Below are 16,848 nucleotides of genomic sequence, written 5' to 3'. Positions count from 1 at the left end.
TGCCTTGTTGACAAATTGGGTCCATGGCTTCGTGGGGTCAACGTCACACTCGAACCCTACCATCAGCTCTTACCAACTGAAATCGTGACTCATCTGACCAAGCCACGGTTTTTCATTCGTTTAGGGACCAACCGATATGCTTACGAGCCCACGAGAGTCGCTGCAGGCGATGTCGTGCTGTCAGTAAAGGCACTCGAGTCGGTCTTCTGCTGGCATAGCCCAAGGAAGAAAAATTTCGCCGCACTGTTTTATCGGACACGTCCCTGGTACGTCCCACATTGATTTCTGCGGTTATTTGACGCAGTATTGCTTGTCTGTGAACATTGACAACTCTACGCAGACGTCGCTGGTCTCGGTCGTTAAGTGCAGGTGCTCGGCCACTGTGCTGTCCATGGTGGGATGTTATGCCTGAAATTAGATATTCTCGGCACACTCTTGACACTGTGGATCTCGGAATGTTGAATTCCCTAACGATATCCGAAATGGAATGACCCATGCGTCTAGCTCCAACTACCATTCCGCGTTCAAAGTCTGTTAATTCTCGTCGTGCGGCCATAATCACGTCAAAGCCTCTTCACATGAATAACTTGAACACAAATGAAAGCCCTGCCAAAGCACTTCGCATTTATACATTTTCTACGCGATACTACTGCCATCTGTATATTTGCATATTGCTATCCCATGACTTTTATCACTTCAGTGTAATTGTAGCTAGTAGTATAAATTAAATTATAGGCACTATTACAGTTTTTTTTGGGGGGGGAACAATGAAACTTGAGAAATAAACCGTGATCTTTCACTTAACATTGTAGTCTGTTACATTAAAATAGGTACTTGAACACCGTTACCAGCCAACCTTCCTCATTTGCGATCATAAGTCGTGTCATCATCATTGCACAGCATTTATTTTCTTCATAGCATTTGAATTTCAAGTCAGCCTTCATTCGAGTATTTTTCATGAAACGAAACACGCTAAACGGAAATGAAGTTTGTAGAAATTGACTTTTTATCCGCAGCTGCTGTTTTTATGGTTACGAGTCAAATCTACAGGCAGAAATAACTTTGAAGTTCCTATATTAGAGTTGAGAGTTGTAATTCATATCACGATGGAACGCATCAATAATTCTTTACAAAGCGATATCAACCAACAGGAAAGAACTGAATTAGCATAAAAGTTCTAAATTTGGAATTTTTCAGATTATTTCATCTTTCACAGAAAGCTGAATTAATGAATTATGGAAGTAAATGATGAACTGCAAATTGCTTAACAAGAAGTGCGAATTTCAGAAAGTCGTCTGAATTTTATAGAACTAAAACTATAAAACTACACTTTCATTCGCGAAATGGAATTAAAGCTTTTTGAATTTTAAATGACTTGAAGACTTCCATACTGATAGAAATGACTAAATAAATTTATTTAATATGTTTAAATTATTCCTTTTATTTTAGAATAAATGTTATTAATATTTCTTCTCTAACTGATGTTATCATATTTCTTCCCAACCTTTTTTTAGTCCTCTCTTTTGCCATACAATTTCATTGCGAAGCCAATTTTACCTTTACCAGCTTCGTCAGTTAATTGTAAAAGCTACCGAGTATGAGAAAGGATTTTTTGTGATATACGTATTCCATATTCAATAGATAAGTTTTACGTCTCTAGATTCTAATTGGAAAATAATTAAAATAATAAACATGTCTCTAGAAATGTATAATATCTAAGTGCACAATCACCATTATTTAATTATTTTACTATTATCCAGAATTTGAAAGTAAATATTTGCGCTATATAATTTCCTTTTATATTAAGAAGTTTCAATGCTTAGGTTATTTAAAATGTTATTCTCATTTCATTTTTCATTTCGCTTGTCCTTGCTGGGATAAAACTTGCCGTTTTTGAGATTGTGCTCCTACTTGTTTATATTGTTTACTTCATCGTATATCTTTTATTCATTTATAATAACTTCCTAGTGCATTACTAGTATTTTAATGCGTTTAATGTAATTTTCATAGTATCAGTCAAAAGTCCTATTCAGCAAAAGTATCAATATATATTACTTAAAAATACAGTAGGCACTAGGGGCGTTTTTTTAACGTTTTGTGTGTTACCTTTATTTATTAAACGTTATGTTCTTCGAAATTAAACAATAAAATTCTTTTAAACAGCAATATCGCGAAATGATTTAAAAAGCGCATATATTTAGAATTTCTGATACACAATTTCGAGCGCTGGAGATAATTATTTTTCCCGTACAGTGTTGCCAGAGCTCGCTTTGAGTTTGTTAATCCAAAATTCGTTAAAATTTTACAAAATGTGAAATTAATGAAACAAATTCCAAATTTGGGCTTCCAGATTCCCCTGTTCGGGTGGGAAGTACGTTATTCCAAATTTGATGGCTCTGGGTACCTTTGTTTTATCACAATGCGAGAAACATATATACATTTATGCAGATTCTTTAGTATTTAATTTCTTTAAATATAACACAGGGCTCTAATATTTGGTGGCAACAGCTTAAAAAGTGATTCGCCGTTTATAATGAATCAACGCAAAATGCCAAAACGAAATTAATAGTACTTCTGGGCAAATTGCCCTTTGATTTAATAATATTAGCACGCATGATTCCAATTACATATTTCTTTTTTTTTAATTAGTGAAACAAATACAAACGTCCTCGTGGTCCACTTGGCTTACAGATGTCAGTAAATAACTCATAAGACAAGGAGATACAATTCAACAATAACAACGTAATATTTAGGTCTAGAGACAGCAAAGACAATATATAAAATACAAAAACTGCTATAGTAAAAATACTGAAATATACCATGAATAATAAACTATGTTAATACCCATACATATTAACTATGTTATTAAACTATGTTAATTAATAATAATACAATAATAATAAAGCATTCACTCCTAATAATAATACAATAATAATAAAGTTTATAAATAAAATAAACTAACTTAATACAATAATAATAAAGCAGAAATAAAACTTAAAAATAATATTGGTACGAAGGAAAAATGATACATCAAGAATACAATACATCAATACATAGCATAATCATACATAGACAATACACAAACTAATACAATGGCATATAAAAGATTAAAATCCAGTCATATAAATAATAATACTAAAAGTTCAAACAACAAATAAAGTCGCGTAAGACTGCACTTCGACTGCACTAAGACTTCGGAAGTCCTAACAAGGTCATAGAAAGCAAGAGGACATCAAATAGAGAGCTGCCATAAACTCGCTTTAAACGTACTTCTGACAATCGCATGCAGCATCGTCGCAAGCAATAAAGTCCATTAATCACAATATTGAAGCGAAGTAAGTAAATTCCAAAATTGCCATTACTGGTCAAAATCTGATTAAGTTTATAATCCAGTTGAAAATGTTCACACTTAAGATCGTTGAAAAACACCCAGTTTCAGATTCAATGTCTTTATTCTTAACAAGATTATATGCATTTTTAAATTTCAGCTATTATTTTATTTCTACGGACTAACAAGTTAAATTTTCATGTGTAGTTTTCTAGTTCGTTGATATGCTGCATTTTTTGCTGGAAAACAAAGAGAGATTACTATGCCCTCACATCTTAAGATTTTAAGTAACTAAAATGCAGATTTCTCCCAGTAGTAATGAAACCCAAATCGTTTTATTCAGAATGGGAAAAGGCAATCGGAGATTCTCAAACAATGAAGCGTTATTTAAGAAAACGTTATGTAAAATAAATGTTTATTGTACATTGGTGTGCTATAAAATTAAATGCAGTGGAACCTCAAGATTATGAGTTTAATTTTTTCCAGTATTGAAGCACGTATAGAGAATTTCTAGTATCTAGAAACAAATTTCTCGATTGAAAATTATCCCGTTTCCCACCCCCAAAAAACCCGTCGCCATCTTATGTTCTGTCGACAAACCTGTTGTTTTTTTGGAGAAGGTCCAAGTACAAATTCTTAGCCTTAGCGCAAGTGATACTTTCCGATACCCAATCGCATTTTAACTGCTTCTCATTAATTCACACCAACAGCTTCTCAACATCTTCTAGAAGTCTTGGACAGTGTTTGGATGTAACGATAACTCCTTTGGCCACATCAAGTTTCTCAATTTTTCCTTCTTCTTCAGAATAGTGCCGATCGTCGATGTCGAACGGCCGTAAGTCTGCCAGTTCCATCACTTTTACACCCCGCCTCTTATGTTTATCTAAGATTTGTTTCTTAATTTCAGCGGCCATCGCTTCCTTCATTTTCTTTGCAGCACTAGCTTAGGCAACAGTCTTATTAAGAGGCATTGTGAAATACTAATTTTCACGTTAAGAGTAAAAAAAAAAAAAAAAAAAAAAAAAACTCACAAATGCATAAACACGATGATCAAAGAATACTGAGTGATCTGACGAGGAGATTCCCCGAGTCTCGAGCTGAATCGGAAAACGTACCACGCTTGACTACCAACAGCTTCAATCGCTGCTCGTTACTCAAATCAATGCTCGCATTTAGAGACAAATGTCTCGCTCATGATTTCCTCGTATCTCGAATTTCTCGTACTATATAGATGTGCTTGTATCGTTAGGTTTCATTGTATCTTTAGGTGCTTATAAGCAGTTTACCTTATAATTATGTTACAGAAATATTAAACTGAAGATCTCCATGTAAATCACTTAATACTGTTGTTTATTATTTTGAAATAATTTAACTATTTAATTACGACTTGCAATACGTGTTTAGCTATTCTGATAAGAACTCACACAGGTATGGATGTTTCCAGAGAATTATAATAGCATCTCTTGATATACTGTACTGAAGGAATGGATTGAAATAATATAAATAATTTTAGAACGCTTAATATTTTAATTATTCTTAAATGTTTCCACTTTATCTCATTTGAAATCTTATATCGGTGTAAAATTTTTCAACATTCCCCACTCTCCGGTGGGACGTTACTTCTTTCCGTTAATAAACCATTCGTCGTAAAAGATATCAAAGCACTTAAAGAGGTTATTGTTTTTTTGACTAACGTGCCACTTTATATTAAATTGCTTCACAGACGCTTCACATACAGGGTGTTCCAAAAGTCAATGGCACTTACCTCGTAGCATCTTGTCGAGAATATTGAAAAAGTACTGAAACTTGTATTTCTTGGCATCCAGATATATTTGAATATAATTTTGCCTTGATTAACTGGAACTGGCCACGATGCAGTTATTTTTATTATAGCAAATACTAGTACAGTTATTTATATTATAAATGGCCGCCTAAAATAGTTTACAAAAAAGAAGATTTTAATGAATCCAGTTAGTGTGATTTCATTGGGTCCAGCAAATGTACTTCCACAAAAGCTTTTTGCGATTTCAGTAATAAACCATTTTTCAAAATCTGATTCAGTTGGCACAAAATAAATGAAAATTCATATTCGTAGTTCACATGTCTGTGAAAAGTACTAAATATCTTTAAAATTTGATTACTCTAGTTGTTGCGTTTTCCCACTATCCGAGAAAAACACATTAGAGATTCTTTATTATTTAATAATAGAGATTACTGCAATTATCATACTCATTGAATTTTCAACCGCTGTGTATTGTTTAAATGAAAAAAATACTTCTAGCAACTATTGCAGCACTTGTTAAGCGAAAGAAAATGTATGTGTTTTAAATGGAGCGAATATGTGTTAATCTGTTGTTCCTATTACAGAGTGTAATTGCGGAAAAAATGAAAAATGTACCATTGAAGGTGACCAAAAAGTCTGCAAGTGCAAAGAGAAATTTGAGAAAGATGCAAATGAATGTAAACGTAAGTAAACCCCAATCATCTTTGAATTCATATGTCGGTCTTACGAGTATATCTTTGATATTTTGTTTATATAAGGAAACTCATGTGCTTTTAAAAGAAAAGACCTACAAGATTTGGCATGTAGAAACTTCATAAAGTATAGCTTCGGTTAACTGAACTGAGCGGAACCAGGATAGATGGACTTTTATATTTGAAAATCCGAGGAAATTTTATATTTGAAAAATCAACACATGACTTTCTTGTATGGCCTATTAAATTGTACAATTTTTTTTCTGCTTTTCATTTAAACTTATTCTAACGTACTTAGCCAACCTTTCAAGTCAAGTTGAAAATGACATCAAAAACTGGAAATTTTGAAATCAATATCACGGTCAATTTTTGTCACCCGGGAATCAAACTTCTTAAAATTTCATTTTTCATAACGAATATAAATATTCCCCAAACATAAGAACCGTTAGACCACATTAAAAGTTAGATTTCATTATTTTTTTTTTAATTTGAAAGTGCCAAAACATGAGTATTTCCGTCAATTAAAACATTCCATAATTGAAGATATATTACGACGACCAACGGCAAAATTAAAGGCCAAGTAAGAACTTTGAAGCCGGGTAAGAGTATCGATATACATACGTATACACGTTTGGTTCTGGCGATTGCCAATACAAACACAACTAGATGTTATAGCAGTCCCATATACAAAGTTTCAACGTTCTATGACTAATTGCTTTTGAGTTATAGGAAATATATGTGTACGCGGCAGCCGGGTGTACAAAATTTAAATTTTATATGGCTAATCGTTATTAAATTATGCGAAATACATACATACAAACGTACAAATATCACGAAACAGTCCCTTTTGAATCCACTTGAAATCCATTTACAATCCTTTTCAGAAAAGCAGGTCTTTATTCTGTCCATATAGACATCACGCAAAAAAATCGTTCATATAGATTTGGAATCGTCAAAATGGATATTTCTACTGAAAGAAGATGCCTGAAATTTTCCGTGATTAAAATACTTATTTTACTATTACTTACTAATATTTATTTTTCTGAGCAATGTATATGTGGGGAAAGGGGCGACCTTAACCATTACATCTTCATATGTCTATTAACAAAAAACTATCATTTGAAATTTCCTGAGACTAATATATATCAGTGCTTGCTAATAGCATTAGAAATTAAACAGCTAAGAAGAAAAATATAACTCTCAATCATATTCCTCGCTAGCAAAGGAGAAGAATAGTGCAATATAAGATAAGCAATAACATACTGGAACTTGCAAAAATTTTAATTAGATTTTCCAAAAAAACCTACTTGACAAAAACCTGAAGGACAAAATCGACGAAAGTACAGACTAGAATTGACAAAAAGACTACAGTACCATACAACACTTCTTTGCATCCAACAGAACAAAAGAAAGTCTCAAATATTCTGAAAAATAATTCATATACAGAATGATTTCTGCGTATACTCAATATATATATATATATATATATATACTCTCTGCACGTACAGGCAAAAAATGCTTTTTGCATTTATGTATATAACCATGTTATATATATTTTTGATGCCACTATGTACTGATATGTTATATTTTTACCATTATGTTATGTATTTACCTTTATGTTCTGTATTTGCCATTATGTTCTATATTTACCATTATGTACTTGAGTATGAAAGGCACCATATGTCATAATTATAATGTAACCGTATGTAAAAATTTTAAATATGGTTAAAATTCTTCAACAAAATTTAAATGTTCAAATAAAGATAGATAGTGCATTTGGACAATACCCACATTACCAATGGTTAACCCAATGAGTGTCAGCTGCACTACAAACCCAAACCTAAACCTACGTCTTTTACCTCGTACAAGGAAGTAAAAAGAACAAAGTGACATATTTATTCACAAAGAGGACATTATTTCGGCGAAGTATAAATTTATTTCCAAATGTTAAGTATTGTATTTCGAGATTAAATTAAGTTTCTGAATAATGTAGGTAGTAAAATGAAAGTAATACTCACAAGTTTTAATATCCCTTTGCTTAAAACTTGAATTTAGGTTTTTGAAATTTCAGCCTTTTTATGCAATTGTTAACTGCTAGTTAATCGAACTTTTAACTTTTAATCGAAATTTTAATTCCTTTGCTCACAGATTATCCGTGCAGGCCAACTGAAACAAATTTAATAAACAAAAATAATTCAAACAAAAAGAGTTGAATTAAGAGAAAATTATTTAACAGAGGTCAAAGACTACCATCTTTGACAACTGTTATAGACTTTGACGTCTGAGAACTAAAGGAGAAAGAGATTCAGACTTCCTTACAAATTTCGTTCATTATGTAATATAGATTATGTATTATGTATTATTTGTGTATGTATTATGTATGTATAGCGTAATCATTCTGTAGTATGTGTCCTTAACCACAGATAATCGATTTTTCGGGTAATCAATTTTCAGGGCTGTGTAATTCGAAAGTTTTTTCAATAGTTTTGACAATTTATAATATTGTTAGAACACATGATTTCCCTTAACATGCTAAATTAAGCAGGCATCAAGCATGTGTATTAAAAGTTAAATTAAAAGTTATTTGATCAAGCTTGTGTATTAAAAGTTAAATTAAAAATTATTTGATCAAGCTTGTGTATTAAAAGTTAAATACACATGCTTGATCAAATGTTTTCTGCCGTTCCATGGAATGTACTCCATTCCTTTACGTACCCTTACGCATATCCTTAGCATATTCAGCTGTAAAGTACGTTGTAATGTATTCCCCCATGTGTATGCGCCTGTTTAATTTCACAGTTCAAAGCAGGCCATTGGAAATATTGAAACCTGTGCTAAAGCAGTAAAATCTCAATCATGTATTATATAAAAGCTTGTTTAAGAATTATGTGTTATTTAGAAAGCGGTGTTATAAATCGTTGGAAATTTACTTCAAATCTTCTTTTTATTAAATTCAAGATTTATTCTCGAATTATTATTTTAAATATTTTACTTATCCCTAATAGCAGAACTGAATAAAGAAATCTTTCAAAAGCCAGAAGATTAGGAATCAAACTTCTTTAAGATAAAACAGGGGACTTCTTTAAGATAAAACAGATTTAAAACAGGGGACAGAATAGCAAAATGTACATTTCAACTAAGGAAAAATAATCGAAAGTCCTGTTATTCATTTACCAAGAATTTGGTTCAGTCAACTCAAGGCAGTGAAAACGTAATCCAGATTTTAGAGAGGATAGATTATTCAAATTTTTTATTTTGAATAGAAACGATTTAGCTCTGTAAGATTCAAAAACATTTTTATATGAGCATTGTTAATTAATGTTCAAACTCTCTTTAAAAACCTTCTTGTGGAGAACATTCTATTGAAATTTTTCCCCTTCTTTCTTCTGTTTTTCCTCCCCACAGAGTTTTTCAGTAGTTTCACGTGACACTGTCATCTATATTTATATGCTCTTAAGAGCTCCACTGTAACAATTTTGTGTTTATTTTCTCCCTCATTTTGTAAAACTATTTGATGCAATATTTTTTTTTTACTTTTTGCGCTACATTCCACTAGCTATCACCTGTCAGTATTCTTCTTGTCCTATGAAATTCTCTGGACTGACTCTGTATTCCCACTGTCCCCACAGAGCATCAGCTGTCCAGATTTTAATGTTAAATTATACAGAAAAATACACAATTTCACCTAAAATTTCGCTAAAGTTATCTATTCTGTGTACAAAATTCGTAATATTGTCCCCTCTCAAGGACTGCAGGTCACGAGCAGTATAGTGACCAGACAGTTAGTCATACTTTCAACCAAGGCAATACGTTTTTATTTCCAATGGAAGATTATGAAAAGTTACAGCAAAAAAACAAGAGCATAGAATACAGCAACACAATGAAAAAAAAAAGCTGGAACAGAGTCCATTAATCCAGCACATCTCTTGCCTCCCAGTAACGCTCGGCGAGAAACGTCTTGCGCAGAGCAGTACAGTGGGGTAGATGTGCGGCATCCATCACTTCTCCAGAGCTGCACAGTGCATATCGGAGAAGGAACAATTTTGAATCTATGAAGATGATATTTTAGGTACTCATGTCCGGTAGCAAGGTGGAATTCAGCGACCGCTCTACGCCTTGGGCCATTACACAAATTCGGGATAGCATTCTTCCAAAACTTATGAGAAATACGGTGATAGAGATCTTCTCGAGCACGTGCTTTGAAAGATCTTTTAATAATATCCCTAACAGTATGGAAAGGCAAAGGACTAGAAATATTCTTCATGATTAAAGCCCCCTTTTTTGCCAAGAAGTCGCTTTCTCGTTACCTGGAATCCCACAGTGGACAGGAACACACTGGAGGACAATAGTTTTCTCAAGTGAAGCCAGGTTTTGTAGATAATGTCGACAATCCAATATGTCCTGTGATATGGGATTTTTATCTGAAACGATAGCCAACAGAGCAGCTCGGGAATCACTGAGTATAACAGCTCTTGTGAATTTTGCTCTTGTGAATAATTGGTATAAAGCTGTGCGAATCGCAGCAATTTCACCCTCAAAAGCAGAACTTCAGCCCACATGGATGTAGAAAGAAACAATTTCGGAGAAAACTCAAGCACCTGCATTAGGGCCATCAGACAGGAGGGATCCATCAGTAAAGATCCAAAGCCACTTTGGCTCAGGGTAAAAAATGTTTAATACATCGTAAGCGAGGGCTCTCAAAACAGAGCGATCCGTATTACTTTTGGTTACGAAGGAAATACTTAAACAATAATTGCAATAAATGACGTGAACCAGATCAAATGCTAAACAAATAAATAAATGCATAAATTTACAAATTTATATACAAATATGATCATGTTCTTAGTGTTCTTAGTATTTACTTTATATACAAATTGAGGACTGCTTACTATGTGTATAGTTACTTATTTTGCAGTATTTATCAAAATAACAGATGATCTTAGTCAAACATAAATTGTATTTTTGGTTTACGGAGATAGATAATGTGAATACAGTCTTTAGGTACACATTTTTCATACATCTACTAGCTGGTAAAACTTTCAGAATTATATTCTTAAACAATCTCTGAAGCTGATGAGCAACGGTTACGTGATACAAATATGCCATTGCCGCTCCAATATCAAAAGATAATAAATATAATTATTTGTTAAATAATAAAATATTACAGTATATTAAGGGGCTAGCTTGTTGTAATGAGTAACTTAGAATTTTATTACTTACGTATCTGAACTATGAATCCATTCAACCTGGTTTGGACCGCGTAAGTATAACATCACATGATAACTATAATTTAGGAGGAAATCCTTTAAGTAATTCAGTCGAATGGGATTCTGAAACCGAACATTGTCTCCTTGGTTAAACTGATGTTCTGTAGCTCTAGTGTCATATCCGGTCTTCATCTTCTTCGTCGCCAAGTTGACTCGCTCACGTGTGAAATTGTGAGCGAGTCAACTTGGCGACGAAGTTGCCTCAGGTGATGAAGGTGCATCCGGAGGACGACCAAACAACAGATCGAAAGGCAGACGAAAGTCACGACAGAAAAGCATTTGAGATGGTGAATATTCGGTAGTCTTGCGGACAGCACTGCGATAAGCCAGTAAAAATAGAGGCAGCTTCTTGTCCCAGTCCTGTTGGTTTTTGAAAACCACCAGCGAAAGGTTATTAAGGATGGTTCGATTAAATCTCTCCATCATGCCGTCTGATTGGGGAGATAAAGGTGTCGTTTGGGTTTTGTCAATGCCGAGATTTTTAATTAAATCCGATGCAAAATTTCTTCCTTGTTCGGAATGTAACTGAAGAGGCACTCTGAACCTGGTAATCCAAATTCTGTATCATTATTTCTGCTATCGTGACAGCCTGTTGATCAGGAATAGGATATGCGTCAGACCACCTGGTGAAGTAATCAATAACAACTAGGATGTATTTATTGCCATCAGCAGTTCCTATCAGAAGTCCCATGATGTGGAAGGCGGTACGTTCAAAAGGCGCTCCTACATTGTGATGCTGTAGCTTTCCTCGGATACGTTTCTTCGGTCCTTTACGACCCGCATAGGCATCTAAAGATTGGCACCACTTTTCCGCGTCATCCTTTGCATTAATCCAATAGAAACACTCTCGAACTTTCTTCAACATCTTCATTGTTCAAAAGTGACCTCCTGTTGGACTTCTGTGTAATTCTTTAAGGATGTCCGCGATCTGGCATCTTGGAAGCATTGATATACCTTTCCATCATCTGATTTTACCTTCCGGTACAAGACGCGTCTTCGAAAGTGAAGTGAGTCCCAGACAGCCCAATATTACTTCGTCGTAGGACTATAGATCCAAATGTCCTGCCTACGAGGTATCCTATATGAATACTGCATTTAAACAGTCACTCGATGGGTCTGGTTAAGACGATGTTGAATTCGTACGACCGAATTAAGCAGGTTATATTTTGCTTCGACGCCGGAACAATATCAGCAGCTTTTTGGGCTAGGTCTTCTAGACAGGGCGTCGCCGTTTCCATGTGACGATCCCTTCTGATGACGGATATTGATGTTAATATTCCTGGAGTCTCTGTATCCACCTGACTTTTCAACTTTCAGGATTCTTGAAATTTAAAAGCCAGGTCAGCGATGCATGATCTGTAAGGAGCCGGAATTTTCACCAAAGAGATAATGATGGAAATATTATACGGCTCCGGTTTAGATATATACTTGTTCCAGTACTCTACGATACGTTCTTGAGCGTTTCTTTCGCGGGAGAAAACAGCAAAGACCTTCATCGTGGCGCATTTGTGTCGAGAATAAATGGTTTATGCAGATGAGGATGCCTCAGGATTGTCGCATACGCTTAGCCTCCTTCAGTTTGTTAAATGCATGTTCACATTCTTTTGTCCACAAGAACTTTTGCTTGCTCTCTGTCAGCTTGTGAAAAGGTCATGCAGTGGCAGAAATATTCATTACAGATCTCCAAATGTAAATGCAAAGTCACAGGAAACTTCTCAGCTGATGCACATTTTTTAGAAGTCTCCAATCCTTAAGTGCTGACACTTTATCTGGATTTGTAAACACACCTTCGGCAGAGATGACATGTCCGAGGTACGTCACTTACTGCCTGAATAGTTTACACTCGGCGGGGCATAACTTTATATCGTCTTCTTTCAGTTTCGAAGCAACTTTCGTAAGATTTTCTAAATGGTCTTAGAAATTTTCCTGATGTCATTGATGTATTTCAGACAGGCTTCGTAGGAAAGACACTTCAACAGGGTCTTTATGAAGCGTTCGGACGTTGTCGGTGTATTACATAATCCAACCTGCATCACTTTGAACACCCAAAATCCTTATGCGTCAGTAAAATATGTCTTTTCTCTGTCATCTGGATGTATCTCTACCTGAAAATATCCACTGTTTAAATTAAGCTTCGAAAACCACTTGCTTCCAGAAAGAGTAGAAAATCGTCAATTCTAGGAAGAGGATAGCTGTCTTTCTTCGTAACCTCGTTCAACCGGCGATAGTCAATTCAAAATCTTGTTGAGCCGCCCTTTCTTTTTGACCAGGACGATAGGAGAAGACCAAGGACTTTCTGAAGACTTGATAAACGTGGCTTTCTTGCATGTCATTTGGAAGTTTTCCTGCCTTTCCCTGTTTAGCAATCGGTAGATATCTTGGATTGGTGGATGATCCCCGATATGAATTGTAACCTGTGTGAAACTGGTTCGACCTACGTCGAGAGACGAGTAAGAGAAAACATCTTGAAATTCTTGAATGACATACTCGGCAGCACTCCTCTCTTCATCGCTTATTGTGTATTCTGCAATAACTTCGAAACTCTTCAAGTTAGGACTGTTTTACTATTTGGCAAAAATATTCATGTTAAACAAGGTAATCTAATTAATCCCGTAATCAAAATTTATAATTATGGTTACAATGACCGGAGCAATACTAAAAGACCTTGTGCGCATTTTAAGGAAACAGGTTACCTGTAAGTAATATACTGTTTTGTACAGTTGGTTATTGGTATCATGTATTCTTTTGTATTGTGTAAAAATCTCTGTAATATCTTTACCGATCCATGGTTATTCGCACTTGTTGTCGCTAATTCCCCGTCTTTCTGAATACACTAGTTGTTTTTATTTAATTCTTCTTTAAAGTTGTAAAATATTAAACAAACTAATTTTTAGGGGAAAAAGTTATAATTGATTTTTCTTTTAACTTATGCCCAGAATTTAATTCATAACTTTTAACACAGTTTTAGAAGAGGGAGCGTCTTGTGCGCAGGCACCCAAGTGTTTAACGCCGTAGACCAATTTTTTTTCTTCTTCTTCAAATACGAACGCGAGAGAGGAGGGTTCCACCCTTCTTTTCTCCATGGCTCGTGTACATGCGTTGAAAAATGTTCTTCAAGTTAGCAACTTATTGTGGAAAATAGAAATTAAAGTTTTGTCGTTTCATCTAGCTTGTATTATTGTCTTCGAGTATATTCTTACACCCGAGAAAAGTCCTTTTTCACACGAGGGGCCAGGTATTTAAAACTCGGCCTTATTTTCTTGTTGCCATTTGACCTTATCTTTCCATGTGATACTTGAGTTACAGCTCGTTCCTAGGAAAGAAAGAAATCCATCACTGTGTGAAAAATGACCGGCGTTTCTTCAGTGGAATGAATTCGTCGTCTGATATTTTATATTTTTTGTGGAGGGGAGGGTTCGGAGGATAAAAACCGATTTCTACATAATTATTTAATCTTTTGTGCAATACTTCGCTGAGTTCGAATTTACGGGCTGTTAGAATTATAATATTGTTTGGGCCTTTGGCTTTTAGAATTATAATACTGTTTGTTCGAATTTACGGACTGTTAGAATTATAACACCTTTTGCTGTTGAAATTATAATACTGTTTGTTCGAATTAACGGGCTGTTAGAATTATAACACTGTTTGGACCTCTGGCTGTTAGTATTATAATACTGTTTGTTCGAATTTACGGGCTGTTAGAATTATAATACAGTTTTGAATCATAATACTGTTCACGTGGAACCTGATTAGTTTTCTTAATAGTTGTTGCTAAATAAATAATCATTAGCCGGATATAGTTGTATTTCTATTTGGTGCGGCAGTAAAACAGTAAGTATAATCATTATTTTATTCGCAAGCTATAGGCTAAGAACTGTTAATCTACATCACGACTTAAAGAGGGTTATTGCTATAACGCAATGTATGTCTTACTATCTAAGGTAAATTTGTTTATTAGAATATAGAATTATTCTTCATCGTATATTAACTTTGCTGCCTTTTCTTAAGCTCCCTTATAGTAAATATTTAAACGAACATATATTTTTTCAATTTTAATTAACATTTGATATTGCGATTTTCTAAATTCGTAACTAAATTTCTTAACACCAACTTCTCGAAAGGACTTTCGGCGCTCGCAGCATATTTAAAGTGCCTCCACCCTGCAGAGACACTTTACATTACAAGCATCCATGTTTTCTCCGGGATTCGAACCCGGGTCCTTAGATATGTCAGTCAAAGTCATTAACCTATATCGTGGCACAATGTTTTACTGTTGTTTTGTCCAGTTATAAGATATAAAGAACTACTTGAATCTAGTCGCATTCTAAAATATAAAGGTGTAAGTTGTATTTAATAAAATTAGTTACATTTTATTAATTATTTATGATTCCTCTAATTATCAGTAAAGCTTCACCAGAACTCAGATTAGGTAAAGTTAAAATAGCTAGTGTAACTAGTATTTAGAGAGCAGAGCATGGACTGACACTCTAAATCCTGGTAGGTAGTATAAAGGAAGCTAGACCAAACTTTATAATGATAATCTGGAATGTTATCTTAACGTATAAAATGATCTGTTTAAGAGATTCCAGCAATCAGATTAGCAAAATTCACAGATAGAACAGTTGCGAATCATTGCTTGATTGTGCCACTGCAGTACACATGTGTGTTGTTACATGACAATAGTATTCGTGTAAGGCATAACTTTATGTTGTTTTAGTTGCAGTGAGATTTAGTGGAGCTGCCACTGTATTGTTTAAGGAACAATATCAATTTTTATTTTCTCTTATTTCAGCTTGTGACTGTGGTGCGAAAGGAACATGTTCATATAAAGAAGGGAAAAAAATATGCAATTGTCAGGGTGACTATGCAGAAGACCAAGGTACCTGTAAAGGTAGGCAGATGATAAGCTAAGTTAAATGTGAAAATGTTGATTTTTTTTCCGAGGTACGAAGAAGCTTCATCTAGAAGCGCAAATAAATGTGCCCGTATTAAACTATTGCTTTTGCTGTATTACCTACCGTAAATCATTCATATTCATGCCTCCAGATTTCACTGCAGTTTGAAATATTTTAGAATTGCTGATTCATTTTACCCTCTTCTGGACTTGTTTAACGCACGTTTTTATCACGAGGATGAATCATACAAAACGTAGGAAATATAAGCGATTATTTTGGAATATATTAAGATAATTTGTGAGTTACACTCAGAAATAAGTTTTTATGTACAGAAGATAATTTTAAAATTTATTACAGGGCATTTCTAACAGTTTGTAACATTATCGCAGATGGATCAAGGAAAGACAATCTCTTAGGACTGAGAGTAATGTATGGTGTATCACCCAGAATTAATTTCTTTAGAGGTCTTGGGGAGTATGCCAGGTCTTGAAGAGTATGCCACTGTCTTCCACACAGAGGTTCTCGCTATTACTAACTATCTACGAGTAAACATAAGAGAAGGCTAAACGGATTCTCATTTTTAGTGACAGTCAAGCAGCCCTAAATGCTTTATACTCATTTTAAATTAAATCAAAGATTGTTTTGAAATGTAGGAACTTTCTAAGAGAACGGGCAACCAGAAACAAAGTAATCGTAATCTGAGTACCAGGACATAAGGGAATTGAAGGTAATGAAAAGGTATATGAACATACAAAACAGGGTTTGTCTTTTAACCCTCTAAGCGGCAAGGCCGTATATATACGGCCTAGAATATTTTTTGTGATATCTGTAAGAACGTATATATACGTGCATATTAAAATATGTCAAAGAAATTAATGCAATA

At 34.3% G+C, this 16,848-nt stretch overlaps 1 protein-coding gene across 1 annotated transcript in view; it reads left to right on the top strand.

Moving 5' to 3' along the window:
* The window catches only part of LOC118190411 (uncharacterized), a 161,034-nt gene that overhangs the window by 42,921 nt on the left and 101,265 nt on the right, over positions 1-16,848 (top strand). The window contains exons 6-7 of the mRNA XM_085827050.1: positions 5,696-5,794; positions 15,863-15,961. The gene's annotated coding sequence lies outside the window, so the exon portion shown is untranslated. The remainder of the gene's footprint in view (positions 1-5,695; positions 5,795-15,862; positions 15,962-16,848) is intronic.

The sequence above is a fragment of the Stegodyphus dumicola genome, chromosome 11, assembly GCF_044657685.1.
Source record: "Stegodyphus dumicola isolate Sdum_Otavi_A_Nest chromosome 11, ASM4465768v1".
Classification (NCBI taxonomy): domain Eukaryota; kingdom Metazoa; phylum Arthropoda; class Arachnida; order Araneae; family Eresidae; genus Stegodyphus; species Stegodyphus dumicola.
Note: the sequence above shows the minus strand (reverse complement) of the source record. Positions and strands in the feature narration are given on the sequence as shown.